The following is a 17066-nucleotide window of genomic DNA, read 5'->3' as shown; positions in this document are numbered from 1 at the left end:
GTACTTCATGACCTTTTTTTTTTCTTAGATTCCATATATATGTGTTAGTATACAGTATTTGTTTTTCTCTTTCTGACTTACTTCACTCTGTATGACAGACTCTATGTCCATCTACCTCACTACAAATAACTCAATTTCGTTTCTTTTTATGGCTGAGTAATATTCCATTGTATATATGTGCCACATCTTTATCCATTCATCTGTTGATGGACACTTAGGTTGCTTCCATGTCCTGGCTATTGTAAATAGAGCTACAATGAACATTTTGGTACATGACTCTTTTTGAGTTATGGTTTTCTCAGGGTATATGCCCAGTAGTGGGATTGCTGGGTTGTATGGTAGTTCTATTTGTGGATTTTTAAGGAACCTCCATACTGTTCTCCATAGTGGCTGTATCAATTTACATTCCCACCAACAGTGCAAGAGTGTTCCCTTTTCTCCACACCCTCTCCAGCATTTATTGTTTCTAGATTTTTTGATGATGGCCATTCTGACCAGTGTGAGATGATATCTCACTGTAGTTTTGATTTGCATTTCTCTAATGATTTATGATGTTGAGCATTCTTTCATGTGTTTGTTGGCAATCTGTATACATATGGTCACCTTATCTTTGATAAAGGAGGGAAGAATATACAGTGGAGAAAAGACAGCCTCTTCAATAACTGGTGCTGGGAAAACTGGACATCCACATGTAAAAGAATGAAATTAGAACATTCCCTAACACCATACACAAAAATAAACTCAAAATGGATTAAAGACCTAAATGTAAGGCCAGACACTATCAAACTCTTAGAGGAAAACATAGGCAGAACATTCTATGACATAAATCACAGCAAGATCCTTTTTGACCCACCTCCTAGAGAAATGGAAATAAAAACAAAAATAAACAAATGGGACCAAATGAAACTTCAAAGCTTTTGCACAGCAAAGGAAACCATAAACAAGACCAAAAGACAACCCTCAGAATGGGAGAAAATATTTGCAAATGAAGCAACTGACAAAGGATTAATCTCCAAAATTTACAAGCAGCCCATGCAGCTCAATAACAAAAAAACAAACAACCCAAACCAAAAATGGGCAGAAGACCTAAATAGACATTTCTCCAAAGAAGATATACAGATTGCCAACAAACTCATCAGCAAGCTTGAGCCCAAGTCTACTAGATGCTCTGGGCCCGGCATCTTTCTCCCTTAACCTGAGAGGTTTGCCCTTGACAGTCTCTGAGGTTCCATCCTGCTCCAAAATGTTGATGATTCTCTGATTTGGGGGCAATAACTGAAAGGAAAAAAACCCCACCAACTCTTTGTGCTGGTGGCCAAGAAGAGATGGTAAAACTGCTCATATTCTTTCAGCTTCTTCAAGCATTGCACCTCTGGCTTTCATTCCTGTCACTCCCTGCCTATGTGACTCTGGGCAAGTTATTTAACCTCGACACCTCAGTCTCCTCATCTGTAAAATGGGGTAAAAATAGGGCCAGAGCCACCTCTCACGGCTGTGAGTTAATATATGCAAAGTGCTAAAAGCAGTGCCTGGCATATAGTAAGCACCCAATAAATGAGAGATCTTTTTTACTATCTTAATTTTATAGCTATTAAAATGAACTGTGGTTCAGTGAGGAGAAGTGATTTAGCCGAAGTCTATCCATTGTAATTAACAATGGAGCAGACATTTAAAGGCAAGTTTTCTGACCATAAATCCAAGGCTGCTTCCACTCAAATTGCCCTCTGAGGGCATTGTTATGAAAAATAGCAATTATGAAAAATTATACTAGACAACAATCTAGGAGGGTCAGGTACTAGCCTAAGGCTCCGGCAGTCATCAGAAACCAAGTTAACATTTGTTGTTAACACAAAAACTTAGTCTGAGTTTCAGACTACGGGCTCTGGGTCTTGGAGCCAGCCAGCCTCTCTCCCAGACAGCCTGGAGCCCAGCACAGTGCAGTCGGAAAACGCTGGATGGCCGAAAGGTAAATTACATGAGGCAGCAAGAGCCAGCCCAGCACAGGGGAGGGGATGGGCCGTTCTTTTGTTTGCAAACTGAAAAGCTTCTTAACCATGCACACTGGGTCCCTTGGAAAGCACTGGGGCTCTGGTCAGGCTGACCTCGGGCGAGCAGTTTATTTTTCAAATGGTAACAAATGATGAGTAACTTTTCCAGCAGCTCTACCATCATCAGCCTTAATCTGTCATCTCAAGATTATTTTTTTAAATAATCCTTTTAGAGATGTTATGTGACAAAGAAATAAGGTTGATCTCTGTTTATTCACATAGAGTTTAAAGATATGCTGTTGAAGAAAAAGGGAAGTCACAGAGTAATATGTGTAAGATGACTCAAATCATGTTAAATATTAGGTGGAATCCTACGAAGGTACTGATAATTTGACCACTTTTGACCAACGGAAACAGCAATTTTGCATGGTTCCACCTAATATGGAACTACATTTCTGAAAGGATATACATCAAACTGTTAACTGTTCATGTTAGGCAAGGAGGATAGATTTGGAGAAGGGGGAAGGAAGTAGGGGAGTTCGCTTCTTTCTGTACTCTTTGAAATTTTTTTCAAGTAAATTTATGTATTACTTTTATCATGTAAAAAATAAAAAATAAGTTGCTATTTGCCAAATTTAGCTGCATCAAATATTTTCTGGATGGAACTTAGGAATTAAGAAATATTTATGTTTAGGGCTTCCCTGGTGGCGCAGTGGTTGAGAGTCCGCCTGCCGATGCAGGGGACACGGGTTCTTGTCCCGGTCCGGGAGGATCCCGCATGCCGCGGAGCGGCTGGGCCCGTGAGCCATGGCCGCTGAGCCTGCGCGTCCGGAGCCTGTGCTCCACAAGGGGAGAGGCCGCAGCAGTGAGAGGCCCGCGTAACGCAAAAAAAAAAAAAAGAAAAAAAAATTACGTTTAATAAATATTAAATATTCCTATACTCAAATACTTTTGCATTTTGCATATCCCAGGGCTACACACTTCAGATGTCACCAACATTCAGGTTCCCCCTTGATTGAGGTTTTGTTGTTGTTTTTTTTTCTTTCTTTCTTTCTTTTTTTGCGGTACGCTGGCCTCTCACTGTTGTGGCTTCTCCCGTTGCGCAGCACAGGCTCCGGACGCGCAGGCTCAGCAGCCATGGCTCACGGGCCCAGCTGCTCCGCGGCATGTGGGATCCTCCCGGACCGGGGCACGAATCCGTGTTCCCTGCATCGGCAGGCGGATTCTCAACCACTGCGCCACCAGGGAAGCCCGTTCTTTTTTCTTTTTAAGTATAGTTGATTTACAATGTTGTGTTAGTTTCTGAATGGACCTAGAGATTATCATACTAAGTGAAGTAAGTCAGACAAAGTTTTTGCATTGTTTTTTTCTTTTTGGCTGCACCGTGAGGCTTGCGGGATCTTAGTTCCCCCGACCAGGGATTGAACCCGGGCTGGCAGTGAAAATGCGGTGTCTTAACCACTGGACCGCCAGGAAATTCCCCAGAGTTTTGTATTTTTATCATCAGTGTGACTTACTTACTTACTTGATTAATTTATTGATTTACTTATTTATTTATGAGGGAAGTGGGGATAATTTTCTTTTTATTTGTGTTTGAATAGAGGCAACTTGTCTAACCCTTGAAGACTGAGTTAGGGGCCCAACTATGTGTTTCAGTTGGATGACACACCTTCTGTGTCTTAGGACTTTTCACTCTGTGTTATGATGTATTATAATGACCCATTTACCTGTCTGTGTCTCCCAGGACCCCCCTCCCCTGCTTCCCGTACCACAGCAACTAGAAAACCACCACCATGTCCACTCATTGAGATCTTAGCACACAATGTCCAGCATAATAGGGGCTCATCAACATTCAGTAAATGAATGAAAGCTTACCTGCCAGGGGAGTGGCAACTCTTTTCATAAATTGTTCATTCTTATCTTAAAAAAAATACTCGCCACGTTTATAGCAATGGCAGAGCAGAGGTGTTAAGAATTACTCATGTAATGGTTCAAGGGCAAAGAGCTAAAAGCAAGTCAGAAACTTGTTCACGTTTTGTTCAAAGCCCACTAACATTTCAACATGTGTTAAATGTTCATAAGCAGCTATCTGGGTCAATGGGTTAAGTAATAGCGGTGGTGGAAGGTGAGAGGTGAAGAAATGCATGGAAATTACATTTGCAGATGGCTTGGCTCACCCGAGCGCAACTTGTAGAATAGCAGGCAAGTGATTTAATCATATTATCATCTTCCCTTTTCTCCGCAGCAGGCTTGGTAATGTGACAGCATTCTCTTTACTCAGGCATCTGCGGAGCCTGGTAAAATCTGAAAAAATCAGGAAGGATCCAAGGGTTGGGTCACCATCTTCTCCTTAGTGGCAGAAAAAAAAAAAAAAAAGAAAAAGAAACAAATCACAATATTTAACAAAACTGTCAGAAACTGATGATACGGTTTGTGGCTCATCCTTTCCTACTCCATGCATTTGACCATTTGTCTGCACCTTCTCATCAAGGCCAAGGAAAGAAACAAAGAGATTGCTCCTTAACGACAATACAAAATGATAATAACAGCTAATGTATTCTGAGCACTCACTATGTGCCGAGTATCCTATTAAAATCATTAGTTAAGGGGAGGGAGGTGGTTTTGCCCATCAGGGGACACTGGCAATGCCTGGAGATATTTTTTGTTTTTGTTTTTGTTTTGTTTGTTTGTTTGCGGTACATGGGCCTCTCACTGCTGTGGCCTCTCGCGTTGCGGAGCACAGGCTCCGGACGCACAGGCTCAGCGGTCATGGCTCACGGGCCCAGCCGCTCCACGGCATGTGGGATCTTCCCGGACCAGGGCACGAACCTGTGTCCCCTGCATCAGCAAGCGGACTCTCAACCACTGCGCCACCAGGGAAGCCCCGCGGAGATATTTTTAATGTTCACGTCTGGGGGAGAGGGGAGTACAGGGAGGATATTGGCATTTAGTGGAGGGAGGCCAGGGATGCTGCTAAACATTTGAAAGTGCACAGGACCACTGGCCCACAACAAAGAATTATCCAGCCCCAAATGTCAACAGTGCCAAGGTGGATTAACGCTGCTTTAGATGAATTTTCTCATTTAACACTCAAAACCACCCTAAGAGATTATTGTCTTCATTTTACAGATTTGGAAACTGAGGCATGGGACAGTTAGCTAACTTACTCTAGACCACACAGCTAGTAAGCAAGAGAGCAGCTTTGCAACCCAAACCTGTCTGATTTTGGAGGCCCTAACCTTGGCCATGCTGTATTGTTGGGAAGGGAGCAGATAATCTTGGATTAGCAGCGGATTTTATGATTACATAACAGAGAATTGCATAGGGCCCTACTGTCCATCACTGGAACCCTGTAGGAACTTGGAGGCAGGTGACTTCACTTTGCTCAAAGTGTGAACTTGGTGAGTGTGCTTACTGTTCTTTGCCCTCTTTTCAACTAAAACGGTCTGAGATTGTATTGTTTTTATGAAGATAGTATGGATTTATAATTAGCAATAATTATATTTAATGAAAATACTCATAAAGCAGTTTGTGAATAGTTCTCCAAAATAATAAGAGTAATAGCAAAATAATGAAATATTAAGTTCGGCCTTTCCTCATTCTATGGAATTTTTCTTCAGCCTTGCATCTCAGTGGGCAGAATATATCCCAAGTTATATGAAATTCAGGAAACAGTCTCATAGTCCTTATCAGCTGTCATTTTCCATATTTTACAAGAATTGAACTTTTAATTATGTTTCAGTGCAGTTCAATAGTACCAGACCCAGCAAGAAGATACTTCACATGGTTGTAATTGTATTTTATACGTAAGGCCTTCCTTTTTCCTTCAAAATCCCCAAAGGCCTCTCATTGGCGGACTCTACTGAAAATCACCCACTTTCGATGAGGCTGAAACAGGTTCCATATTTAATGGACCAGTGTAAAACATACTAGAAATATTAGTATGTGTGTTATGTTTTTTCTCCTTCTCAGTGGGTTATGCTTCTTTTGCACTCCTACTTCTTGTCATGATTAGATTTATTATTTATTGGCTTATTTCCACATTTGACTTGATAGTTTCTATCCCATATATCTTATCACACTCTCAGCTCTCTGTAGCAGGAGAGAACAGGGATCTCGAGGATCATTCAGACCCCTAACCTGTATCTGAAACATTACCATGCCTGGTTCAATGCCCAGATTTTATACTCCAAAGTACTGCAAAATTGCTTAGAATCGGTGAAAAAGAAAAAGGGGAGGAAGAAGAAAAGACCCTAGGAAATTCATAAAGAGGAGGGGGAATTCCTTAAATAATTGAACTGTGGTTATTTCTTTTAGTCACACGACTTTTTAATGAAAGAGTATATTAGAATATGTAAATTGATATAGCCACTTTGGAAAACAGCATGGAGATTCCTCAAAAAACTAAAAATAGAACTACCATGTGATCCAGCAATCCCACATCTGGGTATATATCCAGAAAAAGACAAAAACACTAATTTGAAAAGATACATGCACCCCAATGTTCATAGCAGCACTATATACAGTAGCCAAGATATGGAAGCAACCTAAGTGGCAATCAACAGATGAATGGATAAAGAAGATATGGTGTATATATACCATGGAATACTAGCCATAAAAAAGAATGAAATTCTGTCATTTGCAGCAGCATGGATGGACCTAGAGAATATTATGCTTAGTGAAACAAGTCAGACAGAGAAAGACAAATACTGTATGATATCACATGTGGAATCTAAAAAATAAACAAATGAACATATATGCAAAACAAAAACAGACTCACAGACATAGAAAACAAACTAGTAGTTACCAAAGGGGAGAGGGAAGCAGGGAGGGACAAATTAGGGGTAGGGGATTAAGAGATACAAGTTACTATGTATAAAATAGAAAAGCAGCAAGGATATACTGTATAGCACAGGGAATTATAAGCATTTTCGTGTAATAACTTTTAACGGAATATAATCTGTAAAAATACCGAATCACTACGTTGTACACCTGAAACTAATATAATATTGTAAATCAACTATACTTCAATTTTAAAAAAGTATATTAGAATAAAATAATATATATCCTTTATTTTAACAAAATAATTCAATTTCCAGGGAGGTCTCTTACTCTAATATTAAGCTAACATTAAACCACATCATTGAACAAAATCTAAATCAATAAATATTTTACCTTTTACATTTCAGGAAGAAAATAATAACAAATCTAAGTTAGAAACCTCAAAATAACTTTGTGTCTCCCCCGCCCCACCTCTCCAATCCATGCTGCACTCTGCAGGGAGAGTTATTTTTCTAAAATAAAAATATGCTAATTTCAATGTCTACCTCAAAAACCTTCAATGAGTATCACTCTTACCTAAAAAGAATGCTCCAATGATTTAATATGACATTCAAAACCCTTCTCAATCTGGCTGTAATTTAGCCTTATTTCTTGCCAATTCTCATGCTTTTTTATTTCTCTCATCACCCAAGAAGCTTTAATTCCAGTCATAGCAGACCATGCAAGTTTCCTCAAACATATGTGTTATTGTCAGGCCCTTTGCCTAAATGCTCCTTGTCATTTCACCATCCAATTCATCCCATCCTTCCAGGCCCAACCTAAATGATACCCTCCTCCCATTCCCATAGCACGTTGTCCCTTTCTCAACAGTAGAATCCTTCAAAACATCTAATGGGTATTTTTGTCACTTGCATAGATATTTGTAATATATCCTAGCTTCTGGGCTCAAATTTTATCCATCTTTTATAACATAGAATTATGCCCATAACTGGGAACCAAGAAATGTTTGATTTTAATCAAGTGATCATAGGGAGTGTGCTTTTGGTGCTAATTTGCCTGGGGAAGCTGAGAATAGTATCTACACTGGCCACTCTTTGCATTTGGTGTTTTGAGGAAGGTGTTTAAGAGGAAGTAGTGTGAAAAACATGTCCTGAATAGGTCAATCCTTCCAATAACTGAGATCTGATTAAATCACAATCAGGTTTATATCAGTTCAGTAGTATTTCCCAAGTCCCTCAACCCCAATTATCCCACCTTCAGGCTGAAGATGCTTCTGAAAAAGCAAAAAAGAAATTTTCCCACTTTTGTTTTCCCAGAAAAGCCACTTCCTTTCAGTAATTCTAGTCATACAGCAATTATTATATTGGTACAAGGATTTTGGACTCAGTGCCATACAATTTTCATTATAATTTGCAAACCTGGCAGTTTAGCAATTGGTGAAACAGCACATAACCAGTGATACAAACATTTGGCCTAAATAAGGCCCACTTGGGTATACTGTACTTGGGAATTTGTAAACATGAAACTTCAGCTTTTTGGATCCCTTCTGAAGAAGCAGTCACCACAGTCTTTCAAGCTCCTACTCTCTTGCTTCTTTCTTAAAGAATCCCTAGGCCCTGAAAAAGGAACAGCAGAAGTTGCTTTCCTGACTCAAAACTTAAGGAGGACTGAACAGCTGCGGAGGTGCCAGTTAGACACAGGCCTGGCTAAAGGACCCACCCTTATGATGCTATCTAGAGACAAAGGATGTTAGTCTTGAGAATGACCTTGGGGCAAGAATCAACAGCTCCAAACTCTGCAGGCACCAAGCAGAAACACAAATGTATGAGTAGGCTGGTGGGTGGGAAATGTGGTTACGGTTGGAATATAAGAGCTCGTGGCCCTTTTCTTTTTCTTTAAAGATTTATTTATTATTTATTTATTTTATTTATTTTTGGCTGTGTTGAGTCCTAGTTGCAGCACGCAGGATCTTCTTTGAGGCATGCGGGATCTTTTGTTGCGCGCAGGCTTCTCTCTAGTTGTGGCGTTTGGGTTTTCTCTTCTCTATTTGTGGCGCGCAGGATCCAGAGCACATGGGCTCTGTAGTTCGGGCACGCGGACTCTAGTTGAAACGTTTGAGCTCAGTAGTTGTGGCACGCGAGCTTAGTTGCCCTGCGGCATGTGGAATCTTAGTTCCCTGACCAGGGATCGAACCCTCATCCCCTATATTGTAAAGTGGATTCTTTACCACTTGACCACTAGGGAAGTTCCTCACGGTCCTTTTAAAAGGAACAAACCTACCCTACCAGGCAACACGTGTTGGGTAAGAATGAGGGGCCCATTGTTGCCCAGAATTTCCAATTTTCCAAGAGAAACTGAAAATCTAGATCTGGGTGGGGGGAGGGGGCGATTTCCCTACTGGGAAATGAATTGATATGCGTTTTCAAGCACCATGTAGGTCCTAGAGAAACCAATCTGCAGGCTGGATGTGGCCTGAGGCCACCGGTTTGCAGTCCTCATCTTTGGGACCATTTAGCCCAACTCCTTTGTTTTATAGATGGATATGCTGCAGGGGAGATTGATTTCACACAGCTCGTTGGAAGCAAAAAAGAATTGATTTCACACAACTCGCTGGAAGCAAAAAGAAGACTAGACCCCAAGCCCTCTAATTGCCAATCCCCTTATCATCATTCACCTTGGATTCAGCACTGGAATCTGAGACATTGGAAAGTAAGGACCGAACTAGCCTGGAGGGCTCTTGCCTGGTTCAGAACATAGGCTCCAAGCTCGCTTGAATTTGATGGGTAACAGGATGATGGACCCATTTCAGGTCCCTCTACTCTCTCTCAAATCCCCTGGAACTAGACTAGCGCTTCCTTAATATGGCAGATCAGCAGATACACCTGAGGAACATTACAAACTATAGATTTACAGGTTCTAACCTAGAATTTAGCAATCTGAGGTTCCAGGCCCATGTATATTTTTAGTAAGCCCCATCAGTGATTCTCAACGATTCTAAAGCTCAGCTGCTCTAAGCTGGGGAACCAACATGGGCCATATCAGGAATTACAGATGAATCCCATTCCAAGGCTCTGGTCTTGAACATGGAGCATTGCTACTCTTCCGTTAATTTTTACCACGTTATACAAAGCTTCCAACTTCCTAGATTCTTGGGGGTTTTTTTCACACTTTTAGAAAAGAAAAAAAAAAGGAGAAAGAAAACTAACCCTGTTGTGGTAAAACTTTTGGTTTTCAATAGTATTGCTGGATGCAGGATAGTTTTGTTCAAGAATGAACCCGAACAACTGCAATGAACTACTTAATTAAATCACGAATGATAAATTCCTCATAAATCATACTTACACATTTTATAATTTTAATAGTTCTTATTTTTTTTACTATAACCTGTAAATATTTAAGTAGATGCTATGAATTAGATTTCAAAATAGATGAGTAATTTTTGACTATGACATCCATTTTCATAGCATTACAGTTTATTTTAGGGGACCATTAGTAGCACTTGTAAAAATGTATCTAATTGCTAGACTAAATCAAACTCTGCAGTACTTAGATGTTTTTACCCGCATCAGTCCTATTTTTTCCCACAGTGACCAAAACAATAAGGGAATAGAGGCAAAAAATAAAATTCTAAAAGCAAAATGCTTATCATAAATTATCATTTTGAAATCAGCCCAGATTTGCTTAGGCCAATAACTCATTTCTAGATCTAGTAAATCCCTTTTCTTTTTTCTTTTGACCCTGATTGCAGACAGAGCCAAAGTATTTCCTGATCAAATGTAATTTGAACCTCTTTATATCAAGCTCAGACAATTGCTTACATTGTATGGAGGCTTCACTTGTTTTCAAATGCCTAGATTAAAAACTCAGATTTCATCGGTGATGATGATGATATTGATGGTGATGGTGACGGTGATGGTGATGGCGATCCTCTGCTGCTGCTAACTCATCGTCTATCAATACAGTAAGCACTTTGACTTGTCCAGGCACTGGCTGCTTGCCAACTGTCAAGGCTTATGGCCCAGGCAAGGTTTAAATAATGCCTATTCTTGTTTCCTCCTTTCTTTGGGGACATGGTGTCCTTGAACAATTTTTATAAGCTGAGTTACCTTGGTCCTAAGAGGAAGAAATCCATCTAGCTTCTTATACCATGCCCAGAATTTAACAACAAAGAAAATCTCAAGAATCGTAATAGATTTCTATTCCAGCCACTAACCTACTGCACCACTTGCAGAGCGCCTTGAATGAATCTCTGAAGGACCAATCAGACCTAACGCATCTCAATCTTGTACAAATATTCCGAGTTGATTCTTCATTCCTGATGGGTTTTCTGGCGAAATTCTGTATTTACCTAGTTTTAAAATCCCACACTTAGGTGAAATGTCTATTTAGGTCCACCCATTTTTTAATTGCACTGTTTGTTTTTTTTTGATATTGAGCTCCATGAGCTGTTTGTGTATTTTGGAGATTAATCCTTTGTCTGTTTTTTCATTTGTAAATATTTTCTCCCATTCTGAGGGTTGTCTTTTCGTCTTGTGTATGGTTTCCTTCACTGTGCAAAAGCTTTGAAGTTTAACTAGGTCTCATCTGTTTATTTTTGTTTTTATTTCCATTACTCTAGGTGGTGGGTCAAAAGAGATCTTGCTGTGGTTTATGTCAAAGTGTGCTTTTCCTATGTTTTCCTCTAAGAGTTTTATGGTGTCCCATCTTACATTTAGGTCTCTAATATATTTTGAGTTTATTTTTGTGTATGGTGTTAGGGAGTGTTCTAATTTCTTTCTTCTACATGTAGCTGTCCAGTTTTCCCAGCACCACTTACTGAAGAGACTGTCTTTTCTCCGTTGTATGTTCTTGCCTCCTTTGTTGTAAATTAGGTGACCATATGTGCATGGGTTTATCTCTGGGCTTTCTATCCTGTACCATTGATCTTATTTCTGTTTTTGTGCCAGTACCATACTGTCTTGATTACTGTAGTTTTGTAGTATAGTTTAAAGTTGGGGAGCCTGATTCCTCCAGCTCTGTTTTTCTTTCTCAAGACTGCTTTGGCCATTTGGTGTCTTTTGTGTTTCCATATGAATTGTAAACTTTTTTGTTCTAATTCTGTGAAGAATGCCATTGGTAGTTTGATAGGGATTGCACTGAATCTGTAGATTGCTTTGGGTAGTAGAGTCATTTTCACAATATTGACTTCTTCCAATCCAAGAACATGGTATATTTCTCCATCTGTTTATGTCATCTTTGATTTGTTTCATCAGCATTTTCTAGTTTTCAGAGTACAGGTCTTTCACCTCCTTAGGTAGGTTTATTCCTAGGTATTTTATTCTTTTTGTTGCAATGGTAAATGGGATTGTTTCTTTAATTTATTTTTCTGATTTTTCATTGTTAGTGTGGAGGAATGTCAGAGATTTCTGTGCATTAATTTTGTATCCTGCAACCTTACCAAATTCATTGATAAGCTCTAGTAGTTTTCTGGTGGCACCTTTAGGATTTTCTATGTATAGTATCATGTCATCTGCAAACAGTGACAGATTTACTTCTTCTTTTCCAATTTGTATTCCTTTTATTTCGTTTTCTTCTCTGATTTCCATGGCTAGGACTTCCAAAACTATCTTGAACAAGAGTGGCGAGAATGGGCATCCTTGTCTTGTTCCTGATCTTAGTGGAAATGCTTTCAGTTTTTCACCATTGAGTATAATGTTTGTTGTGGGTTTGTCATATATGGCCTTTATTATGTTGAGGTAGGTTCCCTCTTGCCCATTTTCTGGAGAGTTTTTATCATAAATTGGTGTTGAATTTTGACATACAGATGGCCAAGAGGCACATGAAGAGATGCTCAACATCACTAATTATTAGAGAAATGCAAATAAAAACTACAATGAGGTATCACCTTGCACTGGTCAGAATGGCCACTATCAAAAAATCTAGAAAAAATAAATGCTGGAAAGGGTATGGTGAAAAAGGAGCCCTCTTGCACTGTTGGCGGGAATGTAAATTGATACAACCACTATGGAGAAAGTATAGAGGTTCCTTAAATAACTAAAACTATAACTACCATATGACCCAGCAATCCCACTCCTGGGCATATACCCGGAGAAAACCATAATTCAAAAAGAGACATGTACCCCAATGTCATTGCAGCACTATTTACAATAGCCAGGACATGGAAGCAACCTAAATGTCCATTGACAGACAAATGCATAAAGAAGATATGGCACATATATACAATGGAATATTACTCAGCCATAAAAAGAAACAAAACTGAGTTATTTGTAGTGAGGTGGATGGACATAGGGTCTGTCATACAGAGTGAAGTAAGTCAGAAAGAGAAAAACAAATACCGTATGCTAACACATATATATGGAATCTGAAAAATAAAAAATGGTACTGATGAACCTAATGCCAGGGCAGGAATAAAGATGTAGACATAGAGAATGGACTTGAGGGCATGGGAGGTGGAGGGGAGGGGGAAGCTGGGGCGAAGTGACAGTAGAATTGTCATATATACTCTACCGAATGTAAAATAGATAGCTAGTGGGAAGCAGCAGCATAGCACAGGGAGATCAGCTCAGTGCTTTGTGATGACCTAGAGACATGGGATAGGGAGGCTCAAGAGGGAGGGGATATGGGGACAGATGTATGCATATGGCTGATTCACTTTGTTGTACAACAGAAACTAACTCAGTATTGTGAAGCAATTATACTCCAATAAAGATGTATTAAAAAAATCCCACACTTATTTTAAGGACAGTTGCAATAGGGTAGGATCCTTGGGTCAACACAAAGTGTTAGAAAAAGCAAATGGAGGGGACATGGGCCTCCAAAAGGGGCAGGTGCTCCCCAGCCTCAGCCCATTGTGCCATGTGGCCGAGGTTCTGGTGTGGCTCAATCTTCTGGCTTTTCAAGAAAAGTTGGAGTTGGGATTTTTATATGATATCCCAATTTTTAAATAAAGGTAACTGATTTAAAACAATTTAAAATACTACCCAGGTTAAACAAGACACTTCTGTGGGACCCTTCTAGCTGATATTCTGCTAGTTTGCAAACTCTATATTGTGAGAACCACTGCTCTGTGGGTTTACAGTCTTAATGCTAAATCGGTTTTGAACTTTCAGCCTGGATAGCTTTTATGTAACAGCAATATATATATATATATATATATATATATAGTGCCTACTATGTGCCATGCACTGTTCTAGATACTGGAGATGCAGCAGTGAACAAAACAGGCAAAGTGATGCTTACATTCTAGAAAACATTCATATTCGTAAAATCCACAAAGGACAAGACAAGAAAACATGAGAAACAAGGGGATGAAAACAATCTCAGTGAAATTGATAGCTAGATGATTTTAACAGACACTTCAGCATGTCATATACAGTTTAATAAAATTTAAAATTTAAAAGCAGACTACTTCATGGAAAATGCAGCCTTTTAAAATATATATATATTTGGCTGAGCCGGGTCTTAGTTGTAGCATGTGGGATCTAGTTCCCTGACCAGTGGTTGAAACCTGGGCCCCTGCATAGAGAGCGTGGAGTCTTAGCCACTGGACCACCAGGGAAGTCCTGAAAATGCAGCCTTCTAAAAAACCTCCTATCAGAATAAAGTATTTCTTGATATAACAGATACTTGTTGAGTTCCTACTTTGTGCCATTTGCCCGGCTGGACAGAAAGAATACAACGGTGAATAAGAAAAACCTGCTTTTAGCCCTCTATACTCAAGTGCAAGAAGCAGAAAATAAACCAGAAAAAAAGAAAAATTAATAATAATAAATAATGCTAAATCATGATAAATACTATGTAAAGACTAAAACAGAGACTAATGACCAGAATGAGAAGCCTAGTTTAAATAGAATAGTCTGGAAATTTCTGCCTGAAGAAGTGACATTTAAGGTGAGGTCTAAGGGAGGAGAAGAGAGAGTCACTTGAAAGAAGGGAATAGGATGGAGGGAAGCTTTCTAAATAAAGGAAACAACATGTGCAAAGGTCCTGAGGCCTGAAAGATCTTACTTAAGGAAGTGAAGTCTAGTGGGCCTAGAAAATAGTGGGTTGAGCCTGCAAGGACAAGCAGGGCCATGTATTCACAGAAAGAATTTTGGGTTCACATGAAGTGCAAGGGAAATTAGTATAGACTTTTAGTCAGGGGAGTGACATAATTTGATTTAAACTTTTAGAAAATCACCTTGGCCATTGTGTGTGGGAAAAACACACAGGAGTCAGGCAAGCATTGATACAGGGAAATAAATTAGGAGGCCATTGTAAGTAATAGTCTCGGTTAGAGGTAACAGTAGACTGCCCTAGGAGAGCAGCATTGGCAGTAAAAAGCAGGGCATAGATTTCAGACACATTTTGATTGGGGGCTTTCCCTTCAAGTCCCATGACTCTCTCTGTTTGCTTTTCTTCTCATTTTTTCTTTCTGGGAAATAAAAATCACAATATTTAAGGTCAACTGTGCCTTCTGATATGAAAAGCCAGTACAGGAAATGGACAGTCCATTCCAGCCTAGTATTAATAACTCTGTGAACTGACTTTCACTGAGTTTAAGTCCACAAAGTTAAAAATCAGGGGCATGATCCTGTCTGCTAAGTATCTCCCTTAATGCCAAAAACTTGGATCACTAGGAGTTTTCAGATTCTGAAAGATACAGACAGCATGATTTCCCCTCTTATCAAAATATTTTGCATGTTTGTTTTATTGCGTACTTTGCTTTTTTTTTTAACTTGCTTAAAAAAAATTTGACACCATAGTTGCAGGAGAAACATTCCTGTGACTCTTAACTAAATAAAACTAATGAGTTAATCTTGGAGAAAGATTAAATGAGTCCAACAAACTGGCTCCGTGACTTGGGATTCCTGTGGCTTATTTTTATTATTCTGTGTGGTAGGAACCCAACAAGGTGGGCTTGAAAATCAAGCACATTTGAAAAGGAAAATCAAAGTAAATATCTGACATTTTTGTTACAGAGAGAGGAGCAAGGAAAGGAGAGTGGAGGATGGGGCAGGAGCTCTCAGCCTGGAGCCTGGACCCTCTCTGCAAGGAGGTAAAGCCCCCCACTCTGTCTCCTAATTCAGTAGTGTAGTCCCAGTTTTATTCTGATCAGTCACATCTTCTGTAACCCTTTCCAGCATGGGTTTGGACTGGGGAGAAAGGAAATCGGAGAACATCAACTTAAGAGAAAGTGGCAGATACATAAGCGTTGGGGTGTTTGAAGTTTCTCAAGTTTTAACATTCCAGGTAAAAAAGGAATTAAGAAAAAGACATGAAATGCATAAAAGGTTTAGTCTGTCTTACCAACCCTTATGTTATCTTGAAGGGAGGTCCAGGATTCTCAAAGAACACCAATCCCTATAGCTGATCCCTGGAGTAATTTTTCCTAAGCCCCTTTTCTTCATCCAGTCCCAGCTCAAACTAAAGCTAGCATCACCCTCTTTGACAACTTGGTGACAGCTGTAAATGATTAAACACTTAAGCCAGGGAACTGGTGCTACTGGAGGTTTAATCTAGTAACAGAAGAGACAGAGTTTGTAGCCAACTTCAGAAATTCAGTCTGGATATCCAAGTGATTGAAACTTCTTGGGAAACCTGCGAGGTCTAAATCAAGGGCTTCTTCCCTTAATATTGCCTTTGTGGATACATTGTAGCCTAAGAATAATAATGGCAAACATACATGGTACCTACCATGTGTCAGGCAGTGTCCGAAGAGCTTTACTTTCATGATGTCATTTAATTCCCACAATGACCCTCCAAGGTCATCCGGCCAGTTCGTGAGTGGCATGGAGTCTCACTTAGGCAGCCTGGCTCCCGGTGTGTGCTCCTGACACCCCTCTTCCCACTCTCTAAGCCCCAATCTCTGCCCTCCACCCCCGGCTTTAGTGACATGTGTCTTAAGTCACGATGGGTATTCTTGTAGGATTCTTCCCTTTCCTTTCCAGCTCACATGTTAAACTCTTGGGTTTGGGTTGAAAAGATAAAGTAGGAAAGGAGTTGTGAGAATATTATTAACCACAAAATCTAACATGTATGGGACCCATCAGATGTCAAGCACTGTGCTGAGAATTCTACACTGACTGTCTGTTTAATCCTTACGACAATTCTAAGATTAATACTATTACCCTCTAATTTAGAGACGAGGAAGCAGAGACACAGAAAGGTACAGTGACATCCCCAAATCACACATCAGGAAGAAGTAGAAATGAGATATGAAGTCAGACTTACCTGCCTGAGAGCACAAGCTCTGAGCCTCTGAGCCTGTGCACTATATAGCCTGTCAAGACCGTTATGGTCCGTTTTCTCTCTGGT

This window comes from Hyperoodon ampullatus, assembly GCF_949752795.1.
Source record: "Hyperoodon ampullatus genome assembly, chromosome: 1".
Lineage (NCBI taxonomy): Eukaryota > Metazoa > Chordata > Mammalia > Artiodactyla > Ziphiidae > Hyperoodon > Hyperoodon ampullatus.
The sequence above is the reverse complement of the archived record's forward strand: the minus strand, read 5'-3'. Positions refer to the sequence as shown.